At 40.0% G+C, this 14,585-nt stretch overlaps 2 long non-coding RNA genes across 2 annotated transcripts; both read right to left on the reverse strand.

Annotated features, from left to right (window-relative positions):
- Window positions 1–1,223: 1,223 nt before the first annotated feature.
- Window positions 1,224–5,527, reverse strand: LOC134166641 (uncharacterized). Its single transcript, XR_009965937.1, has 4 exons — window positions 4,809–5,527; window positions 4,074–4,132; window positions 3,737–3,818; window positions 1,224–2,591 (listed from the first exon to the last, which is right to left on the reverse strand). It is a non-coding gene; the product is annotated as an uncharacterized LOC134166641 (long non-coding RNA).
- An 8-nt stretch (window positions 5,528–5,535) lies between these two features.
- Window positions 5,536–10,034, reverse strand: LOC134166642 (uncharacterized). Its single transcript, XR_009965938.1, has 3 exons — window positions 8,498–10,034; window positions 7,148–8,250; window positions 5,536–5,929 (listed from the first exon to the last, which is right to left on the reverse strand). It is a non-coding gene; the product is annotated as an uncharacterized LOC134166642 (long non-coding RNA).
- Window positions 10,035–14,585: the final 4,551 nt, after the last annotated feature.

Here is a 14,585-nt window from a genome sequence, read left to right on the forward strand (position 1 = left end):
GTCCTGTATCCTCACCTCATCCTGCCACAAAGAAAAAGCTCTCCAAAGTAGGGAGCCCCTACAGCATTCATACTAATAGCTGCGAGGGATTTTCTGGGTATAGGTGCCCAATGGGGGGACTCCCAAGAAGGAGAAAACTACTGCAGATCATGGAGACTCACATGGAAGACATGACCACTTGATGTTTCTGATCAATTACTTGTTGCCACTTCTCTCAAAATCAGGAATTTTCAGAAATCAGAAATCAAAAAATCAAAGGGTGCTTTCTTCCAAAGCAGGAATGTCAGCATTACTCAGTGGCAAATAGGTGTTTCTGACCCAAAGTATCCTGTGGAAGAGTTGGTTATTCTCCTTCTACAGGCACCACAGAAAAAGGGAAATGGCAGCCAGCATCACCAATGTCATGGGAACAGCCGGAGATACAAGCCCATGTTATGATACTGAAAGGGAGGACATAAAGTATTATAAAGCAAATACTGCTATAATTATAAATATAAACACATAGGTGTTTTATGGAAAACATATTACTCCCCATATGTCACACATTTTAAATTACAGGTTTAACAGTGAAAAAGTTACCTCACAAAATATCAGCTCAAAATGTTTAATTACTCCCGTCGTGGTTTAAACCCAGACAGACAGCTCGTTCACTCACTCCCCTCCTTCTTGCCTTCCCCCTACTCCCAGAGGGACGGAGAGGAGAACTGAAAAGAATGCAACTCCCAGGAGTTGAGATAAGAACAGTTTAGTAACTAAGGTATAACACAAATCACTACTGCTACCAGCAATAAGAATAATGATAAGGGAAATAACAAGGGAAGAGAATACAACACCTCAACACCCACCAACTGAAAACTCACCCCGCCAGCCTGACCAAGCACCAACCCCGCAGTCTCAGCCCTTCCAGGGAGCTCTGTTACATCCTGGGCATGAAGTGCTGTGGTATGGAATACCTCTTTGGTCAGTTTGGGTCAGGTGTCCTGTCTCTGCTTCCTTCTGGATTCCCCTCCTCCCTGGCAGAGCATGAGGCTCACAAAGTCCTTGGCCAGGCCAAACATTTTGAGTGTTATCAGCTCTGTACCCAGGCAGAAAGTCAAAACACAGCACTGCACCAGCTACTAAGAAGGGGAAAAAATGACTGCTACTGCTGAACCCAGGACACTCCTTGTAAAAAAAAAATAAGAAAGTACAGAAGTAAAAGCTTTTCAGAAGGTCTATTGCATCAATATCTGAAATAGAATCCAGAACTATCATAAAATTACCCATAAAGCTAACACATACTCACTGTAAAATTGATAATGAGAAGACAATCTATCTAAACCCATACAAGAGCAGATTGTTCTTTCTTTGAGTCATGTCAATTGGATTCCAAGTGGCTACATTAAACATGATCTAATCTGTTATCTAAAATCCCTTAAATTTGTCAAGATATGTTAATTGACACTTGTGCAAGGATGAGCAGCAGTATTCATTCACCCTTTAAAGTACAAAGATCAGTTTACAGCACAAAGCCTGGCCTCACAAATGATTGTTCTGGAACAACCAAAAGGATGATAAACTGAAGTGTAAGGGTGTGGGAGCTTCCTGAGCTCAACTTTGCTATCCAGGAGCAAATGTAGGGAAGATCACAGTACTGGTGCTTAAAGAGAAATCCTCCAGGCATGAAGACTTAAACCTCTTTTTGATGATAAACTAACAGCAATATCTAAAAAAAAAAAACCAAACAAAAAAAACCTCCAACCAGACATGAAAGGAAGAAGTGGAATTTTTGGATTTAAGAAATAGAGTCTCTCATGAGAAAAAAATCAGGAGAAAGAGACCATCTCCACCCCAGCCCAGTCTGTGATTGCTGTTGCTATTCTCAGTTGTCTACAGAAGGCAAATGCTTCTGCTAATGTGCATGAATGTCCATAATATATTTTAAGCAAGACTGTCAAAGTAAAGCAATGCCTCAGTTTTAACCCCGTTTGCCAGTTTGGACTTCTGTGTGTAAAAATTCTCTGTGACTACAAACTGAAGTGGGTGCTTTGCTATGGAGTGGTTTTAGATTTGGTTCCCTTTATGACTAAGAGAGGAGGAGTGTTAACAAGTATCTTAAAATAGTTAATTTATTATTTGTCATTCACAAAGAGTCTAAAATAAGGATTTTTCAAGCAAGAAACAGTTCTGCCCTTGAGCTAACTGAAGCACTTCATTTTGTTCCAGCTTTCACAGTGCATGTCACTGCTTAAAAAAATGAAAAGGCAGGAAATGCGGTAAAATGTTGACACAATCCTAACTCAAGCATCACTAATACATCAGAGCCCAGTTTGTATCTCCCACTGGTTTATTCCATTTTAGTTTCCTGCAGAAAATAATTAAAAAAAGGGAAGATGGGATGCAGACAGGATGGCAGAAGCAAAGCACCAGCTCGTCTTTCCAGGAACTGACACATTTGTTTGGACATTTGAGCAAATCTAGCAGTTCACTACTGCCAGCAGGAGGCTATGTCACTTCTTCCTTCCTTGCTTCTCTGTTCTTCCAGCTGCGTATTCCCATGCACAGGTCTGGTGTTTGCCTGCCCCTGCACTGAGCTGATGCATCCTGGAAAACTGTAGAAAAGGACATTAGTTGTGCTGGAGGGGGAAATAAAAGGGAAGAAAAAACAATAGACGAGAAAGTTTTCTGCTAAATTAGCAAGCTGCAGATGGTTTGGGAGAGTGCCACGGCTGTCCCACTGCGGAGGCAGGACTGGCCCCTTCACCTCCAGGAGCATCCTGCTGCACCTGGGCCAGGCAGGCAGCACTGAGCCGGGGGCACAGTGTGTCCTCCCATCCCCATCATGCTTTGGCTGGGGCCCATGGGCTACTCTCACATTCACCCAGTTGGGAAAACATGGGGAGGGCCCTTAACACCCACTGCAGCCCCATTCCCCCCCACCAGTGCCCTGCAGCCTGGCCGCACTATGCCAGCGGTTATTCTTTCTGACTTTTAATGCCTTTTCCATCTACCCAAAGCAGCAGCAAGTGGTTAAAATACAAACATTTAGGAGGTAAATAAAACAAACCAGCAGGAAAATGCTTTCTTTTTTTTTCCCACACTATGTGCAGGATTACTCCAGCACTCCCCTCAACTGCAGTTCATAATAAATGATGTCAAATATGGATATGGTTTGCTAGAGCCACATGTGAGCACTGCCCAAAGCTTGCATTTGTTTATTTCACTTCTTGACTCACTCTCCCTTACCTCCTAGGCAGCCAGCAGGAGAGATTGTCTCTTTAGGCCCAGAGCTTAAAACTAAGAGGTGATATATAAAGTTGAGCCATATTAAACCACTCCTGCAGTAAGTACAGCACCCAAGGGCACTCCATACAGATTCAGGTTACCGGGACCCCCCTTCCCCTCCCTGACCTGCTTTAGGTTAATAATTTGCCACTGGTCTATTTTGGTATTTTTGGCAGCTTCCCACTGGGCTCCAAAGCTGCGCCAGCACCCCGGGGAAGCTGGCAGCTCCCCATCCCAGATGCAACACAGGAATGTGACTTGAAGAAACTAAACAACGCATGCTCCCCACAAAAGCCTCATGCTTCTAGCAAGAAAAATTATGCGAACAAAGTTAGACAAATATGAAAAGAAAAGCCAGACTCTATTTGATCGACCAGTCAGTTTGCACTGTTCACAGAAATGCATTTTATAGAGTCTGTTCTAATCTAACTTTACATGTCCCACCCCCTCATCATATTTTCATCAAAGTTACCCTCAGTTTTGCCTTTTTTAATTTCATGCAGTTACTCTGCTGCCATGACAGAAAACATGAAATTTCATCTCTATACCTGATTCTAAGTTGTGCAACAGAAAGCTCAAAGTTAGAAAGAAAACTTAGTAACCTTTTTTTTTTTGAAATCACTTCTACATCACAGCAATTGATTTATTAAACAGTGTTGATGTAGTCTGTCTGAATATTAATCTTCAAAATCTTTTATGTTCCTGGTTTTAGAGATACCTATAATAAGCTGCTCCTAGATGAAAATAATGTACAATGAATTCAATATAGTAAGAAAAGAGAACAGAGGCAAAGCAAAACTAAACCTTACTCTGAGACTTTTGGCAGACAAACCCAAAATTTTTCTGACTTTTTTAAAGTACCATTTTCCTGTAAAATAAAAATTAGGGTTATTTGATTCCATCGTACACAGTGGAAGTTGTTCCTCAACATTTGCATTGTTATAGCACTGTCTCTACAATCAATATAGAACCTTATATTAAAAAAGACATTGTGTAAAAACAATGCATAATTATTATACTAAATTTGGAAAAATAAATATCTGAAGGTCATTATTACAAATATTTAGGTAGAACAATGAACACTCCCATAAATACAATTTGAAACAATAAGCTCGTAATAAAAAAGTCAAAAGCTTTCACTGAATAAACTTAAATGCTAAGACCAGTATGGACATGGTGTAAAACAATAAATTAAAATGCAAAATTCATAATCTTATTCCTTATGAATAAGAAAATTCATAACCTTATTATATGCTCAGACCCAGCATATGATACTAACCATATAATTTGAACTTCGGTGCTTAAAAGCAATTGCAAGAGGATGTAATTATAACCCCAATTTAAGTAAATAACTGTCTTGATAGTGCCTTTTTTACTACCTGCAGTTATGCCCATAAATCTGTGCCCACAGCTTTTTTGAAGTTGAAAAAATATAGAGAAGACTAAGTTGCTGGAACAAGTTAGGCCTTGTCTTTGCAGCAGTCATCATTTTTATGGATAAAACAACTTCCCACTGTCCTTAAACCAACTGGAAATATACTCACATGCACTACTTCAACTGGAAACCAGTTGGAGTACATTGGAGGATTTTCATTCACCTATTTTTCATAATTGTCACTCTGGAAACCATCCAAACACTAATTTTCTGTCCAAATAGATTCACTATTATGAAAGCTGGAAAATGAAACAGGAATAAAAAAGAATCAATTGGTAGCCATTTATGGATAGATGAAGTCTCTTCCAGAACACTAAAGCACTGAAAAATCTAATTACTAAACAATGACATTGCATAGATACTAGAAAGTAAGAACTTGAGCAGCATTTCAGGGTCATTTAACTATAAATTCAGTTAACTGAAGTTAATTTCAGTTGGGTTAGGATCTAGTGCATTACCTAAGAAGTCTTCCAGAAATGTTCACAGGAGCTGGAACAACTTATGTTACTAGTTTCGAGTACCATCCCATTGGTAAAACTTTTCTCAGTTTTAGTTGAAAGTAAGATTTTTCAATTACAGATATCCAGTGAGGTTCCTCCCACCTCTAAATAAGTGGGTTTACAAATGTATGCAATTCAACCCCAGATTCGTATGAATAAGGTTTTTAAATATTTCCGAAAGTGCTGGCATTTATTTCTGGCAGTTCCAGCCTAGCGTTATGCTTATGTGCTATATTACAGAGCAGGTTTTAAGCACTATTAAAGGAAAAAAAGGTTGCTTTTATAACAGTGTGATGGTACATTCATAACATAGATTTTTTGCATAGCAAATTTTTAAATGGGTATTCCATTATGGTTTTATATTTCTAATGCATGATAGTAAGCACAAAAGAAATTATAATTACTCCTCAAAACGTACCTGTCAGATAGCTCAGTGAATATTTGAACCTTTACATCTTGGGAATCTGGGAAAGAGAAACACTAATTTGTTTAAAGCAGTGGAACCATAAGTAGGATCTGAATAACATTTTTTCCTAAATTGCTATCCAAGATGAAACTTTATCATCCTAATGAAGATGAAATTTTATTTATTTAGCAATATTTTCAGTACTCTACCTTGTTGCAATTCATCTTTGAGGGAGGAACTGACCTATGATAGGTACTGCAGAATGCTTGTGCAATGTACTGGTTTTTTAGAAGCTCTGGGTCCTTCAGAATTTGTATCCAAAAGCTGTAAAAAAAAAAAAAGAAAAAAAAGGGCTTGTTTTGTTTCTTTGCCAGTTTAAAAACTATTTATCAATCAGCAAGAGTGATCACCAAAACATTTCACTGAATATGCAGTCCTGCAATGGACCTCTCCAACATGGTTGGTATCAGTTTTCAGCTGCGACCAGGCTTGGATTCAAATCAGCTGTTTAAATGCAAACACAGTCTGGGTTAAATTTATCCTTGTGGTCACTGCAGTTCAGTACTGAGATAAATTTGGCCACGTCCACACATGTTGCTATTAAGGAATGCATGTATTTAAAAGAAGCCTGATGAAATAATTGCCTTTTAATGTTCAATTGCAAATAGACTTTGGTTTATAATTATTTTCGATGAACCTTATTTGAAACAACATCTCTCCAAGGATGGCATCAGTTAAGGATCCATTTAGTACAACAAGGGGTCAGAGATCTGTTTTGAGAGGATAAAAGACTCATGGAATCGTCGTAAGAGGAAAAGAGAGGAGGAAGCATTTTTTTTTTACACCAAAGGCACAGATACACTTAAATAGCTTTCACATATCTGAGCATGCATTTCCTTGAGGTAAAATTTTTGACACCTTATTAAGACACCTGTATGCAAAGCTACTCAATTTGCTGTAAATCTCTGTATCACTGTGTCAGTAGTTAAAAACCTAAGGTCTTTGCTTTTAAAAAGGAAGAAAATCTTCAAATATAGAATAATCCTTAAGAAGTCCAGTTTCTGCCATAAATATGGAAAGCACTTTGAAAAATCAAACAGCAGAAAAAAAATGTTTTGCTTTGAATCCAAAGCGAAGCCAGCCTTTGGGGCATACTCCTTGATGATTCTGGTCTTTTGGGATCACTTTCTCTATTTTCCATGCAAATTTACTTTTACAAATACAATGAAGAGAGACGGTACAGTTTGCATTACCCCAGAGTCCTCTGTAAAAAGAAAAATCACAGATCAATATTGGCTTAAGAACTGGAAAGGGCTTTTTTCTTAGATAGCTTAGACATTGTTAATATGGGTATCCTTTAGTGGTTGAGCAAGATGACATTCTACGTCAGATACTTTTGGACATATCACATTATTGTGGATTTGATGGTCTACAGGGCTCATACTTTTATCCCCAGTTTGATTTTATTGTGTTAAACCAATTCCTCTACACTGAGTCAGATAACACACGCCTCCTCCAGATAAAATAGTTTCACTTCCTTACATTGAAGATTTTTGGCAAGATCCAGGTACTGACATAAAACGCTGACCTGCTAAGGAGGAAAAGACATTTTTCAGTGCGCTCAACAAGCTATTGACCAGCTCCCATCTACTGTTCAGCTGAGGGGCGAGGGTGGGCGTCTCTTCCTTTAATACTAACTCTAGTAACACCAAACTCAAGAATTTGAAAGTCATGAATCAAACCCCCAAGATTATGTGCAGAAAAAGAGTTTTACTTTTTTTTTTTCCATTTTGGTTTTCAAGGCTGAGATCACAAGTGTGCAGCTGGATTAGTTTTCTTCGGCTTTTCTCACAAACAAAAAGCTGGTTATTTTTTATTTTCATGGAACCTGATATGTTTACTTTGTCATATGACTTGCAGATCTTCAGAGACTGTGAGATGACAGAAATCACTGGAACCACCAGCACTGTATTTATTACTATTATTGTTGCTATTATTACTATTACCATAGTAAAATATAGAGCTATGTGATGATGTAAATGTTAGCACCAAAACCACAGTACCCCAAAATCCCTCAGCAGATTGGCTATGGGATCAGAAATAAGCTAGAAACCTGGGTATTTGAAGTTGTATGCTTGTAGAAAAAACAGTTTATAAATGTAGGAAATATTGTTGCTCAGTCCATCTGGCTCATTTGGTTATGAGAAAACTAACTGTGAAAACCAGCAACGCATTAACATTTTTGCTCTGCCACATAACAGATTCTTAAGTAAAACTAAAGTATCAGTATCACTGGAATCTTTGTATTTTGACATTAGAGAGCTGGAACTACCAATATACTTTTAAGTCCTACAAACTAGTCTCTGAGCATATTAATGATATTTCTCTATTCTTAATCATAAAAACAGTTATGCAAATTATAACCATGTAACAGGACTTGAGTATGGATTGCACTTCTTGAGAGCAATTAATATATAACCTCTTTGGCCAACAACAGAATCAAGTCTCAACTCTGGCAGCAAAAGGAAATATAAAATAAACCTGTTTGTGATGAAATGAAGCCACATCTTTTCCCTGGTTTCTGCTGATCTCTTTCTCTCCCTTCATTCCAGTTTTGGCATGTTCCTGGTGATTCATCTCTCCAGCTGCGAAGAAATGTTAAGAGTGTAGTTACACTTTCTCATAACCTTACCTAAAAATATACCCTCTGTTATAAGCATTTGTAAGGAGACAGAAGATAAATTACTTTATTACTTAAGTGTTAAAAAATGACAACCAACAACAGGGTTGGTACTTGTGCCTTTGGTTTGTCTATTTTATAACCCTTCCAGAAGAAATACTGTAACATGGAGATAAATTAAGTGTAACACATTCTGAATTATATTTACCTACCTTACTGAGGTTTTCAGCATGCAATCCAATCCACTATTTGATAGCAAAAAAAATAAAAATGATTTGCCATATGTTTAGCTGTTGTTGCCCTCTTATCAAAGAATTAACAAACTCCTAAAATCAGACTCTCTATTCAGACAAATAGCATCTCCATTCAATTTCAGTGGGAGAACAGATTCCAATGGGAGTATACAGGGCCTCCGTTATTTGTGTCACTTCAGTAACGTTATTCATATAAGTAGAGCATGATTTAGACTCATTTCCACTGGATTGCTGATAAATCTTGTGTAACCTAGGAATTTACAATTTTAGGAATGTGCAGCCTATCTGGTTTGAAAAGGACTGTAGTCTTAGACCAGAATTTGGTTTTTCACCAACTCCTAAAAAAAGACAATAGCAAATATTTCCTTTTAGCACTAATATATTGCTCATGGTTAATGTTTCCAAAATGTTTCCTATGAACATTTACTAATTTTGTATATCTCATGCAAGAGATTCCTAGAGATCCTTTCCAAACTGCTTGTTATTCTCATGAAAGTCTCTAGACCTCCACTCCTAAAAGGCAAAGTATTATGGAAAAGTCACAGAAATAATGTAATTCAAACACCCACTTATTATTGCTGTGCTGACTTGATTCTGCCTTAAACTATGAACAGGCTTTACTTTCAGGGTTAGCCACACAATAATAACAGTTTTGAGGTCTTGGGAAAGAGCCAACAGCAACAACAAAGTTCTGAATGTGTAGGATACCAGAAAAGCCACCCTGAAAAGGATTTCTTTTTTTTCCTAGAAGAAAACCTGAAGTTACTGTGGCACCCACACTGTCCTCAGAGTTACAGTTAGGATTTCAACAGGCTACAGCTTATACAGCAATATCAAATGAAGAAATTAAACATTTCTGACAAAGAAGAAACTAAGGAAGGAATGTTGTCTGATTTTGTATTGCCTGACCCCAGCATTTAGTTTTCTAATCACAGCACTCAGCCTACACATAACAGTTTTAGAAGAAATAGTGAAAAATGTGATTTCAAATTCCATGCTAGAATTTTTTGACCAAGTTTTATAATGACAAGTGCAAAGTCTATTCAGACTGCTGAGCATTATTTTACTGATTGCCATCCTTAGTCTTGCTTCCACAGGAAACCTGTTACAATCACTTAGGAACACACCTGGCTATACTGGGAATGCTTAGCCAAAGGCAGCAGGCTTAAAAACAGCTACATCTGTTATAGTCCGAGACAAAACTTCATGGAAGTTAACCTGATTTTCAATGCCAAGGGAGTAAACTTGGCTTTTTCATTTCAAGGGATTAAACTTGGTTGGACTGACATGGAAGAGGTATAATGATAATATGACCTTGATAATATGACCATGACAGCTCTAGAAAAGGAGCAAGAGTCAGTGGTGTGCAGGGGTAACAACTCATTTCAAGTCTTATTCTTTGGAACCCACTTGGCCAGCTTCACCCACATGTCACAAGACAAATATGCCACAACCAGCAGCAGAACCAGATTTAACATACCAATTTTGGGAGAAAACAAAACCAAAAAAACACCAGACCGACAACAGCAACCAAAAAAGCACTGAGTAAATAAATAAATAAATAAATTCTATCTTGTGATAGTGCAGTAATATTAAGACAGTTGCCCAACCTTTGCAAAAAGGCAGTTTTAATGTGGAGATGTTATGAAACTCATGTTCTTTTTTCTATCAACATTCCTTTACTGAATCGAAGTAGTATCTTATGTTTCAATGTTCCTAAACAAAAGAGTGGCAGATTTTGATCTGTAGCAACAAGCCCCTACAGAGTTTCTTAATGTAAATTTTTAACTCAGAACTAATTTTAGTTACTTCATTTTTATCAATGGCTTAAACTGTATTTCATAGAATCAGAGAGTAGTTAGGGTTGGAAAGGACCTTAAGATCATTTAGTTCCAATCCCCCTGCCATAGGCAGGGACACTTCACACTTAACCATGTCACCCAAGGCTCTGTCCAGCCTGGCCTTGAACACTGCCAGGGATGGAGCATTCACAACCTCCCTGGGCAACCTATTCCAGTGCCTCACCACCCTTACAGTAAAGAACTTCCTCCTTATATCCAATCTAAACTTCCCCTGTTTAAGTTTTAACCCGTTACCCCTTGTCCTATCACTACAGTCTCTAATGAAGAGTCCCTCCCCAGCATCCCTATAGGCCCCCTTCAGATACTGGAAGGCTGCTATGAGGTCTCCATGCAGCCTTCTCTTCTCCAGGCTGAACAGCCCCAACTTTCTCAGCCTATCTTCATACAGGAGGTGCTCCAGTCCCCTGATCATCCTCGTGGCCCTTCTCTGGACTTGTTCCAACAGTTCCATGTCCTTTTTATGTTGAGGACACCAGAACTGCACACAATACTCCAGGTGAGGTCCCACAAGAGCAGAGTAGAGGGGCAGGATCACCTCCTTGGACCTGCTGGTCACGCTCCTTTTGATGCAGGCCAGGATACGGTTGGCTTTCTGGGCTGCAAGCGCACACTGAAGTCGGCTCATGTTCATTTTATCATCAACCAACATCCCTTCTCCGCAGGGCTGCTCTGAATCTCTTCTCTGCCCAACCTGTAGCTGTGCCTGGGATTGCTCCGAACCTGGTGTAGGACCTTGCACTTGGCATGGTTAAACTTCATGAGGTTGGCATCAGCCCACCTCACAAGTGTGTCAAGGTCCCTCTGGATGGCATTCCTTCCCTCCAGCGTATCAACAGAACCACACAGCTTGGTGTCATCAGCAAACTTGCTGAGGGCGCACTCAATCCCACTGTCCATGTCAGCGACAAAGATGTTGAACAAGACCGGTCCCAACACCGATCCCTGAGGGACACCACTCGTTACTGGTCTCCAGCCAGACATTGAGCCATTGACCACAACTCTTTATGTGTGCCCATCCAGCCAGTTCTTTATCCACCGAGTGGTCCATCCACCAAATTGATGTCTCTCCAATTTAGAGACAAGGATGTTGTGTGGGACAGTGTCGAACGCTTTGCACAAGTCCAGGTAGATGACATCAACTGCTCTGCCCCTGTCCATCAGTTCCGTAGCCCCATCATAGAAGGCCACCAAATTGGTCAGGCAGGATTTCCCCTTAGTGAAGCCATGCTGGCTGTCACCAAGCACCTTGTTGATTTTCATGTGCCTTAGCATGCCTTCCAGGAGAATCTGCTCCAAGATTTTGCCAGGCACAGAGGTGAGACTGACTGGTCTGTAATTCCCTGGGTCATCCATTTTCCCCTTCTTGAAAATGGGGGTTATATTTCCCTTTTTCCAGTCATCGGGAACTTCACCTGACTTTGCAGTCAGGTGAAGTTATAATGTTATAATTTGAAGTTCCTAGTTATAACATTTCAAGATGTGAAAACCCAAAATGTTTTCATACCAGCTATGTACCAATCTGGATTCTTTGTTCTAACATCTGCAAAATTACATAAATAAATTAGAACATCACTGACTAAGAACAAAAAGAGATATTTAATTGAAACTGCCTTCTCCATATGGTAAGGAGTCAATCAAAATCATAAAGAATATTGCTATACATGTTCAGGGCAAAAAAAGGAGTTTAACGCCCTATACATTAAAAAAGCCCCATGCAAGTAAAAACTTCAGCAATATCCAAAACATTGTGTCCTGGGTTCAGCAGTAGCAGTCATTTTTCTCCTTCTTGGTAGCTGGTGCAGCACTGTGTTTTGACTTTTGGCTTGGGAACAGAGCTGATAACAAGGATGTTTTGGCTTGGCCAAGGACTTTGTGAGCCTCATGCTCTGCCAGGGAGGAGGGGAAGCCGGGAGGAAGCAGAGACAGGACACCTGACCCAAACTGACCAAAGAGGTATTCCATACCACAGCACGTCATGCCCAGGATGTAACTGGGAGTTACGCAGAAGGGCTGGGACTGCGGGGTTGGAGGAGGTATCAGTCCTTGGTCGGGCTGGGGGGGTGAGTTATCGGTTGGCTGGTGGTGAGGTGTTGTATTCTCTTCCCTTGTTATTTCCTTTATCATTATTATCATTGGTGGTAGCAGTAGTGATTTGTGTTATACCTTAGTTACTAAACTGTTCTTATCTCAACCCGTGGGAGTTGCATTCTTTTCGATTCTCCTCTCCATTCCTCCAGGAGTAGGGGGAGGGAAAGAAGGGGGGGAGTGAGTGAACGAGTTGCCTGACTGGGTTTAAACCACAACACATTGTCACTACAGGATATAATACACTCACATACTGACAGGGTGAAGAATTTAGGGGGCACCCGAGCTGGCCTGCCCCTCAGCTTGCTCTAACCCAAACTCTACCCTTTGCTTGTAAATCTGGTATCAACAAAAGCTTTCAAGTTGTGGTAAACCCAAATTTATATTCACATTGAACAATTCAACCTAATAATAACCAAGAGATCAGAAGCCCTAATCAGTCAGAAAATCTCACTGTATCCTCAGACTCCAAGTCTAAACCTAGTCCTAACCCAATTCATGTTAAAGTCTGCTCAATTTCTGGGTTCCAAGAGGTTCATTTTGCTCAGTTTAGGACAAGCGTTAGAAAGCCGCCTTTCCTAGATTTGTATCATCCACAGAGAGTAATTCTTGAGCACTTCAGGAGATGCTGGGGCCAGATGTAGGATTAGACTGCAGACTTCAGACACTTGTCCAGGTATCATTTTGTGGATGCTTTTCAGATTAGTTACAAGAAGGGGGTCCTTATGCAGTGGTCTGGAGGTGGGTCTTGGGACTATTTCTGATTGATTTGCGGACAGGAAACACACAAAGGGGCAGCAATGTTTGCGAAACCTGAGCTTCTGTCAAACCAGTAAGTCTACAGATGCACAGGCTGCAGATTAGGACTTCATCTTGCTTTGCCTAATAAAGCTGACATAGTAGGATTATGAGCTACTCCAGATGGTTTGACACATTGCGGGACAGTTGCTGTGTCCAGGGTTCTGATTAAATTTTCTGTTAACCTCTACAGTCTTCTCAAGTGAGAGTCATTTCTTCTCACAACAGATCACGTCAGAAGGAGCCAGACAAACAGAATTTCAAAGGTGGAACAGAAACCAGCCCTGAGGTTACTGGCCCAAAGCAAAGTCAAAGGATTACTGAAGAGCTATGCAGCAGGCTAGGGATGAATTTGACTTCAGCTAGCGACTCTGAGAGTAGTTTTAAAGCAGAAAATAGTAAGGTGCTTAGTGGGCCTATCTACCCCCAAACAATCTTATCCGATGGAAGAAGTGTCCAGCAAAGAGCACAGCAGGGCAAATACTGGGCATGCAGGAGGAATAAGGATATTCCCAGGCAGTACAGACCTATAGCTTTAACGGCCACTAGATGTTGCCACTGTTCTTCTCCGAGTTACCTGGGTTTCTGGGGTTCGCCTGATGTGGTATGAAATCTGGAGGGTTTAAAATCTTTGGAAATCCTTTCTTCCTAATCTGTCCTCTTTTAGCGTTCACATGTGGTGTTGCTCAGTCCCACATACAAGAGGAGAAGGGCAGCCTCATACCAGGGAGTTTTGGCACTGAGAGGCTTGGAGGCAATTCCTGGGTGGTAGCATGTAAGGCACGCAGGCAAGTAGGCTGCCCAGCAAGTAAGACACAATGGGCATGTCAGCTATTTCAACACACACTCCAGCTCTGTGATAAAATCCTACATAGTTGTCCCAGTCCTATATCTCCTTATGCATTAAGCACACTTAGTGACAGGATGGAACCTGGCATTAACAGTTTCTCCTATTGTAGTTCTACAAACTACTAACTAGTCTTCCTGAGGTTTGTGTGAAAATGGAAGAGAGTAAGCATATATGAAATATTTCAAAATAACAAATATTATATATAACGTATTTTAAAAAACGAGGGGAAAAAAAAAAAAGCCAGATCAAGAGTTCTGCAACTCTTTTTTGGAACAGACTGAATCATGTTGAAATCTGCCTGAATGCTGAATACTTTCAGCACTGATCAGTCCTGGGCTCCAGGGGAAAAGGGAGTAGGGTCAAAGATTTAATTCTTTATCTTTGGAAAGTTAAAATGGTGAATACTAATTGCCATACTGACACTGTTTGCCAGACTTCCACATGATCAAAA

This window comes from Pezoporus occidentalis, unplaced genomic scaffold (genome assembly GCF_034315485.1).
Source record: "Pezoporus occidentalis ecotype Australia unplaced genomic scaffold, CSIRO_AGI_Poc_V1 ctg268, whole genome shotgun sequence".
NCBI lineage: Eukaryota > Metazoa > Chordata > Aves > Psittaciformes > Psittacidae > Pezoporus > Pezoporus occidentalis.